The sequence below is a fragment of the Nicotiana tomentosiformis genome, chromosome 8 (genome assembly GCF_000390325.3).
Source record: "Nicotiana tomentosiformis chromosome 8, ASM39032v3, whole genome shotgun sequence".
In the NCBI taxonomy this organism is placed as follows: Eukaryota; Viridiplantae; Streptophyta; class Magnoliopsida; order Solanales; family Solanaceae; genus Nicotiana; species Nicotiana tomentosiformis.
The window spans coordinates 46671146-46678023 of record NC_090819.1 but is presented as its reverse complement, the minus strand read 5'-3'; the positions used below and the strand labels follow the sequence as shown (position 1 = coordinate 46678023).

At 36.9% G+C, this 6878-nt stretch overlaps 1 long non-coding RNA gene across 1 annotated transcript; it reads right to left on the bottom strand.

Moving 5' to 3' along the window:
- Positions 1-3898: 3898 nt before the first annotated feature.
- LOC108944708 (uncharacterized) lies at positions 3899-6327 on the bottom strand. Its single transcript, XR_001968801.3, has 2 exons — positions 5125-6327; positions 3899-4212 (listed from the first exon to the last, which is right to left on the bottom strand). It is a non-coding gene; the product is annotated as an uncharacterized lncRNA (long non-coding RNA).
- Positions 6328-6878: the final 551 nt, after the last annotated feature.

The window sequence follows — 6878 nt, the reverse complement described above, 5'->3', positions numbered from 1 at the left end:
TGGAATTTTGTTTTGGGACTTGGAATAGGTTCGTTATGCTATTTAGAACTTGGCTGCAAAATGTGGTGTCATTTGGAGTTGATTTGATAGGATTCGGATGCTTGGTTGCAATTCGATAGGTTCTTGAAGTTTACTTTGAAATTCATGTGTTTTAGTGTTCGATTCGCAGTTCTAGATGTTATTTTTGTGCTTTGGTCGCGCGAGCGAGTTCGTATGATATTTTAGACTTGTGTGGATGTTTGGTTTGGAGCTCTGAGGGCTCGGATGAGTTTCAGATGTGATTCAGAACGGTTTGAACTGAAAATGAAATTGCAATTGTGACTTGCTCATTCCCATTTGTGAAGTCAGCAAGCCTGGGTCTTGGGTCGCATTTGCGACTACTTGGTCGCATTTGCGAAGGTATCCAGCTTCACAATTGCGAAGCCTTTGTCGCAATTGTGACGTTTGTTGAGGTTGTCAGGGTTCGCAAATACGATCCCTGGTCTGCAATTGTGAGGTTTCGCAAATGCGATCCCTAAGTCGAAAATGCGACATCTGCAACCGGAGATAAGGGCTGGAAAGTCGAGATTTAGTCTCATTTCTCACATTTTAGAACCCTAGACTCGGTAGGAGGCGATTTGGAGAGGGGATTTTCATCTACAAACATTGGGTAAGTGATTCTAATAAATTTCCAACTATATTTCATGAATATATCTTAGAATTTAACATCAAATTTATTTGAATAAAACAGAAAAAATTGGGAAGTTTTGTCAAGTTTTTGAAAAATGAGAATTTGAGTTTTGAGAGTCGATTTGGACTCGTATTTTGAAACTAATCGCATATATGGACTCGTGGGGTTATGGATAGTCAGAATCTACCCTTGACCTAGGTTTTGACCGGGCGGGGTCGGGGTTGACTTTTGTTGATTTTTTGGGAAAAGTGTAAAGATTATATCTTTATCTATTGTAATTGTGCTTTGTTTGATGAAATTAAGTCAATTTTGGTTAGATTCGATCTGTATGGAGGCAAATTTTAGGGAAAAAGCTATTTTCGAGGGTTGAGTTGGCCTAGTTGAGATAGGTATGTTGCCTAACTTTGTGGGGAGGGGGGAGGGGGGAACTACCCGTTAGGATTTGGGATTGATCGTGCTATTTTTGTTATATGAAAGCCGTGTACGCAAGGTGAAGAGTGGGTACACGGGTTATATGTGGTGTTTGACCGGTTTAGGTTATTTAGACTCTTTCCATGCCTTTAATTGAATTGCCATAACATGTTATATCCCTCATTGTTAATCAACTCTTAAATGTGTTAATCTATCCTTACATACTTTATTTGACATTGTTAACACTTGTTCTACCTCTTACTTGTTGTTTTGCTCTTATATGCTTAGTTGAAGTTATTGCCTTCCTTATTGCCTTATTACATCTTTTATTATTGAATTAGTTGTAATTGAAGTTGTTATTTCGTGAAAGATCTTATTGTTGAGTTATTGGTGTTGAATTTGAGAAAGTCATTATCACATTCAGGTGATGTTGTTAATTGTTGAGATATCTCTCTTATTGAGCAATTCACTTTCATTTTGTTGTTGAGATTCTTGTGCACATTGTGGTTGAGCCATGGGCTATTTATTGTGGAAACATTTATATTGTTGATTCTTTTGGTGAGTCGTGGCATGTGGGCACTTGTAGTGCGAGTTGTGATTATGTTATGATATTGATACGCATGTGGTGGTATAAGGCTAGGGGTTGATACACATGCGGTGATATAAGGTGGGTTTGATACGCATGTTGCTAGTAGGAGAACTACTTGAAGTCACGCGGTGTGATAAGGTTGGTTAAAATGCGGGTAGCTATTTCGAGAAAAATAATTTTCAAATCTAAATGTAAGGCTCCAGCGGTGATATAAAGAGAGATTGAAATTGTGAAATGTGAATACGAGGCGGTTCTTCGGTTGTGATTCTTGTTGTGCACTTCATATTGAAAAGAGTTATTGGTTGAACCGCTCTGGTTGCTTTTATGTTTCCTTGTCATACCAGTTTTGTCTGTATTTGATTATTTGAGGTTCTCGTTAATTGCTTCCTTCTTGTTGTCTTTCTGCTTACAATTCTATCATTAGTTTACGTTATTAGACTGCTTTGTTATCATTCATTTCTCCGTTTCCAATATTTCTTGTTATTATATTTTTGTTCCATTTATTATGTCCTAGTAGGTGTCTTGACTTGGCCTCTTCACTACTCTATCGAGGTTAGGCTTGATACTTATTGGGTACCGTTGTGGTGTACTCATACTACGTTTCTACACATCTTTTGTGCAGATCCAAGTACGTCTGCTCGTGCTGGACATTAGTGATTAACTTGTTAGCTGCCTTTCGGAGTCAAGGTATACCTGCCCGGAGTCCGCAGGCCTCGGAGTCACCTTCAGTTTTTTAGACTTTCTACTGTTTATTTCTTGTCCCAAAATAGTATTATATTACGAGACTATTAGTACTTTCTAATATAGCTTATGACTCTATTCCACCAGGTTTTGGGGAAGTGTTGGCTATTGTACTGTTGAGTTTTATTATAATAGTGTAATGGTTTAATTTGAAGTTTAGTATTATTTTCGATATTTCTCTATGCATGTTAGGCGTACCAAGTCTTAGAGATTAGGTGACATCACGACATCCTAAGGTGAGAAATCGGGGTTGTGATAGTCATCCATAATAGCTCAGCTCCCAGATCTGCACGCAAGGTGCAGAAGTATAGTATGAGTACAACCGGCCCTATGTACTCAATAAGTATCCTGACTAACCTGATCCTAGACCCATTCAAGGACGAACGTTTATTTAAGAGGGGGAGAATGTAACGACCGGCCGGTTGTTTTGAGTATTGTAGCCCCGTTCCCCCATTATTGCTTATTCTATGTTCGTTTGTTATTATGTGACTTGCGGGGATGGTTGGTTTGGTTTTGGGGATGTTTCTAAATGAATTGGGATACTTAGTCCCAAGGTTGAAAGCCTAAGTTGAAAGAGTTGACCGGATGTTGACTTATGAGTAAACGACTCCAGAATGGAGTTTTGATGGTTCTGAAGCTCATTATGGTAATTTTGGACTTAGGAGCGTGCCCGGATATTGATTTGGAGGTCCCGTAGGTGATTTTTTTCTTGAATTGGAGAAAGTTGAAAAAATTAAAGGTTTGGAGAGTTGAGAAGTTTGATCGAGAGTTGACTTTGTTGATACCGGACTGGTATTTTGGTTCCGAAAGTTGGAATAGGTCTGTTGTGTCATTTATGACTTGTGTGCAAAATTTGAGGTCAATCGGAGTTGGTTTGATAGGTTTCGGCATTGATTGTAGAAGTTGAAAATCTATTAGTTTCAATAGGCTTGAATTGGGGTGTGATTCATGTTTTTGATATTATGTGATGTGATTTCAAGCCTCGACTAAGTTCCTATGATGTTTTAGGATGGCTTGGTATATTTGGATGGGGTCCTCGGGTGTGATTTAGATTGAAAAAGGATTGAATTTTGGATTTGTGAAATTGCTGGTGTGTTCAGTTCTAGTGTCTCCGCACCTGCGTGAAATTGGCCACAGGTGCGGAGCCGCAGAAGCGGCCAAGGGGTCGCAGAAGCGGATCTGGGTGAAGTTGCGGTATTGCGCAGGTGCGAGGAAGATTCCGCATTTGGGAGCTCGCAGATGCGGGAGGATGGTCGCAGAAGCAGAAGGGGAGCTGGAGTGGCAGGTCCGCAGAAGCGCATCCGCAGGTGCGGGCTTGGGACCGCAGATTCGGTTGGTTGACCTTTAAGTGAATTCCGCAGATGCGGACTTTTAACCGCAAAAGCGGTGGTATTGGTCGCAGAATCGGTTTTGCTGGATAGAAGATATAATCGACGGTTTTGAGTCTCTTCTTCATTTTTGCCAGCATGGGCCCAATATGGTAAAAATTGTAACTATTATTTTTTGTTCACTTTGTTCTGATATAAAATAATAGGTAGTAAAAATTGATGCACGTAAGCTAGTAACTAATTAGAGAGATAACATCACATGCTAATTGCTAGATACTATTTTCATGTAAATTGGAACAAAATATCCACTCATGGATATTGTAAGAATTGACAAATAATACACTCTTTACATTTATGGCGGCACGATACTATCACTTGCTCAAGGGTCACATTCGGACAAACGGTGGTGCGTTTCTCTTGCTGTGTTTAATCTTCTTCTTAGCCTTTTTGTTAGCAGTTTTTACAAGAAATACCTGTACAATTATGAAGTAATGATCAATTGTCGGTGCTCATATCACAAACAAAGAAGACAAAAAAAAATAATTGACATCTGCCAAACTGATGGGCGAAGAGTGAAGAACAACAAAGACCAGAATTTTGCTTCCAAAAAATCTTCGAGTACGAATACAAGTACTGTATAAATCATTTCACATATCACAATTGACAATTAATGCTTTATCTACAAGCTAGAGGTTCAGATTTAGCACAAACTGATATGTATTCATTCCTTTAAAAATACATTTTCCAATCAACAAACTCAATCATGTGACGAAAAAAGTTCATAATGCTTTGATCTCTCATGTGCTTCTAATATGACATGTCTGCTTTAAAATTAGTTTCATATAAGGTAAGATTCTCAAAATGGCCGTCATTTACTACTGTTAACCTAGCACTAAAAGAATAACAGTAAATACTTGCCTACTTATGAAAATGTCAAAGCTTTGCTTCTGAGAGTGTAAACATGATACATAGAGGTGCTTTTAACTACCACACTTTCGTTAAAAATAGCTTAAACCTTCTAGATATAACGTCAATTATTGTATCATGATGTTAATTGAAACTTCTCTGCCCGCCTAGTCAAAGAAAGCATGGCACATGAAGGATACATAGGAAACCCCAAGCAATTTATAATATTTTGACTATTACATTTATTATGATGCATCATATATGTAGGCTGAGAAACTTATTCTTTTTAAGGAAGTATTTTTTTTTTTAAAAAGATTGAAAGAGTAAGACATGTTTCAATACCTTTTTTAAAAATACGTACAGGTAGCTCAATTAGATTATAATTATAATTTGAAGTGTAAAATATGATTTAACAAGAAATTCATTTGAATGAAAAAGAAAAGTAGCTAAGTGTCTCATTTACGATGGAAAGCACTTACCAGACTCTATAGATTCAACAGGAAAATCTACTGCATCTTGTGTTTCAGTAACTAAATGTGCCTTCCTGCAGATTAACCAAATCCAGCTTCTTTACCAAAGAACTTTTAATTTTGTTGACTTCATTTCCTGCAACTTCGATAATTTCATTTTTACCATGGATCTCCTGTCAAATTTTTGTGTTATATTGAAAACCAACTGGTGCAAACTGGTCAAAAGACACAAGGAGAGAGCAGCCAGAAATGTCACTTTCAGAGTTCTACATTCGAATCAGCATTCTTGACTATCCACAAGTGTCTTCAAGATCTTCTGAAGGGAAAGTCTCTTTGAGAAGTTGTCCGCAAGAACTGGACAAGCAAATGTAATATCCTTATGCATTCTTCTTCACCAAATTGACGCATACATACCTTCTAATAAGCTTACTTTCTTTTTTTCACCTCTAATAAGCTTATCTGACTAATGAGATTCTTAGCTTCAGAGACATCATGTGTTATCTACAAACAACAAACATTAGACGCTGCTTCCCCTAGTGATTGTGTCGGAAATTCATGAAAATTTAGCAAATGATACACAATTATATATAAAAAAAAAAAATTATAGCTCATGAATTGTGCTCACATGACAGGAGCAAATATAATCAAAAACACAAAACGATATCATAAAAATTAGAAGTATCAGCAGTGTACTATTGTCTCTCTCTCGCTCTCTTTCCATTTTCGTTTCTCATTTCTACATTTTGCCAAATCAGTTTCATTTCCAACAACTTGAGGGACCTATGAGTAGTGAATAAAGGAAAATTAAATTGATCAACTTAGTTTATGAGAAATTCATATCCAGTAAAGAACAATTAGAAGCAATAAAGAAAAATTTTGTTTTGCTACCTGCATTTTTCCCATGTTTACACACTTATAAGGAGGAAAAAGAGGGAGGTGAGAAAGAAAAGCGGTACCTGTGTGTCCTCGTCTGGGCCAACGATATCATATTCTACTCTTAGTGCCTTCATGCAAGAGGTACACATGTTTGCTTTGATATTTCCATGCAAGAGGTACACATGTTTATTTTGATATTTCCATGCAAGAGGTACACACGTTTGCTTTGATCAAGCTGATTATCTCTAAGACCATTTCCTTGTAACAAGATCGTCTTTCTTTGTCCAGTTGAATGATTTCTTACATAGCAATATATTACTCCGGACATATAACCCGTACCACAACGTATCTGAAATAGTAGTAATTAGTGAAATAAAAAATCTTATAAACTATCAAAGTAATTCCATCTCGTACGGGAAGAAACATTTACAATGCTAATATCCTAGAAACCTAGGAATAATACTTACTTTAAATATGGTAGACTTGAGTTCCTACGAAAATTAAAGTTATTTTATAGATTTATAAGAGTGAGCCTCTTCTGTGGAATAACTTAATCATGTATAGAAACATAATCAATTCATCAACCACATGAGAGTTGTATGTAGTCTTTCCCACAGAATAACCAAAATATCTATGGCTCAAGATGTCATTAACCAAAAAGCAGAAAAGGTTCAGACTACTCCATTATTGAGTGCAGCTATGGTCATTTTCCACTAAAACTTATTCACAGATTGATCTAACAATCGCAGAAGGAAAACATGTCATAATAACACTGTAATGGAAATGGATTAACAACTAATGACCCCTTCATTCAACTTCAAAAAATTGAAGTCCAAAGGAAAAGAGAAGAATAGAAAAACTTAAGCATGTCAAATACGAACTTAATC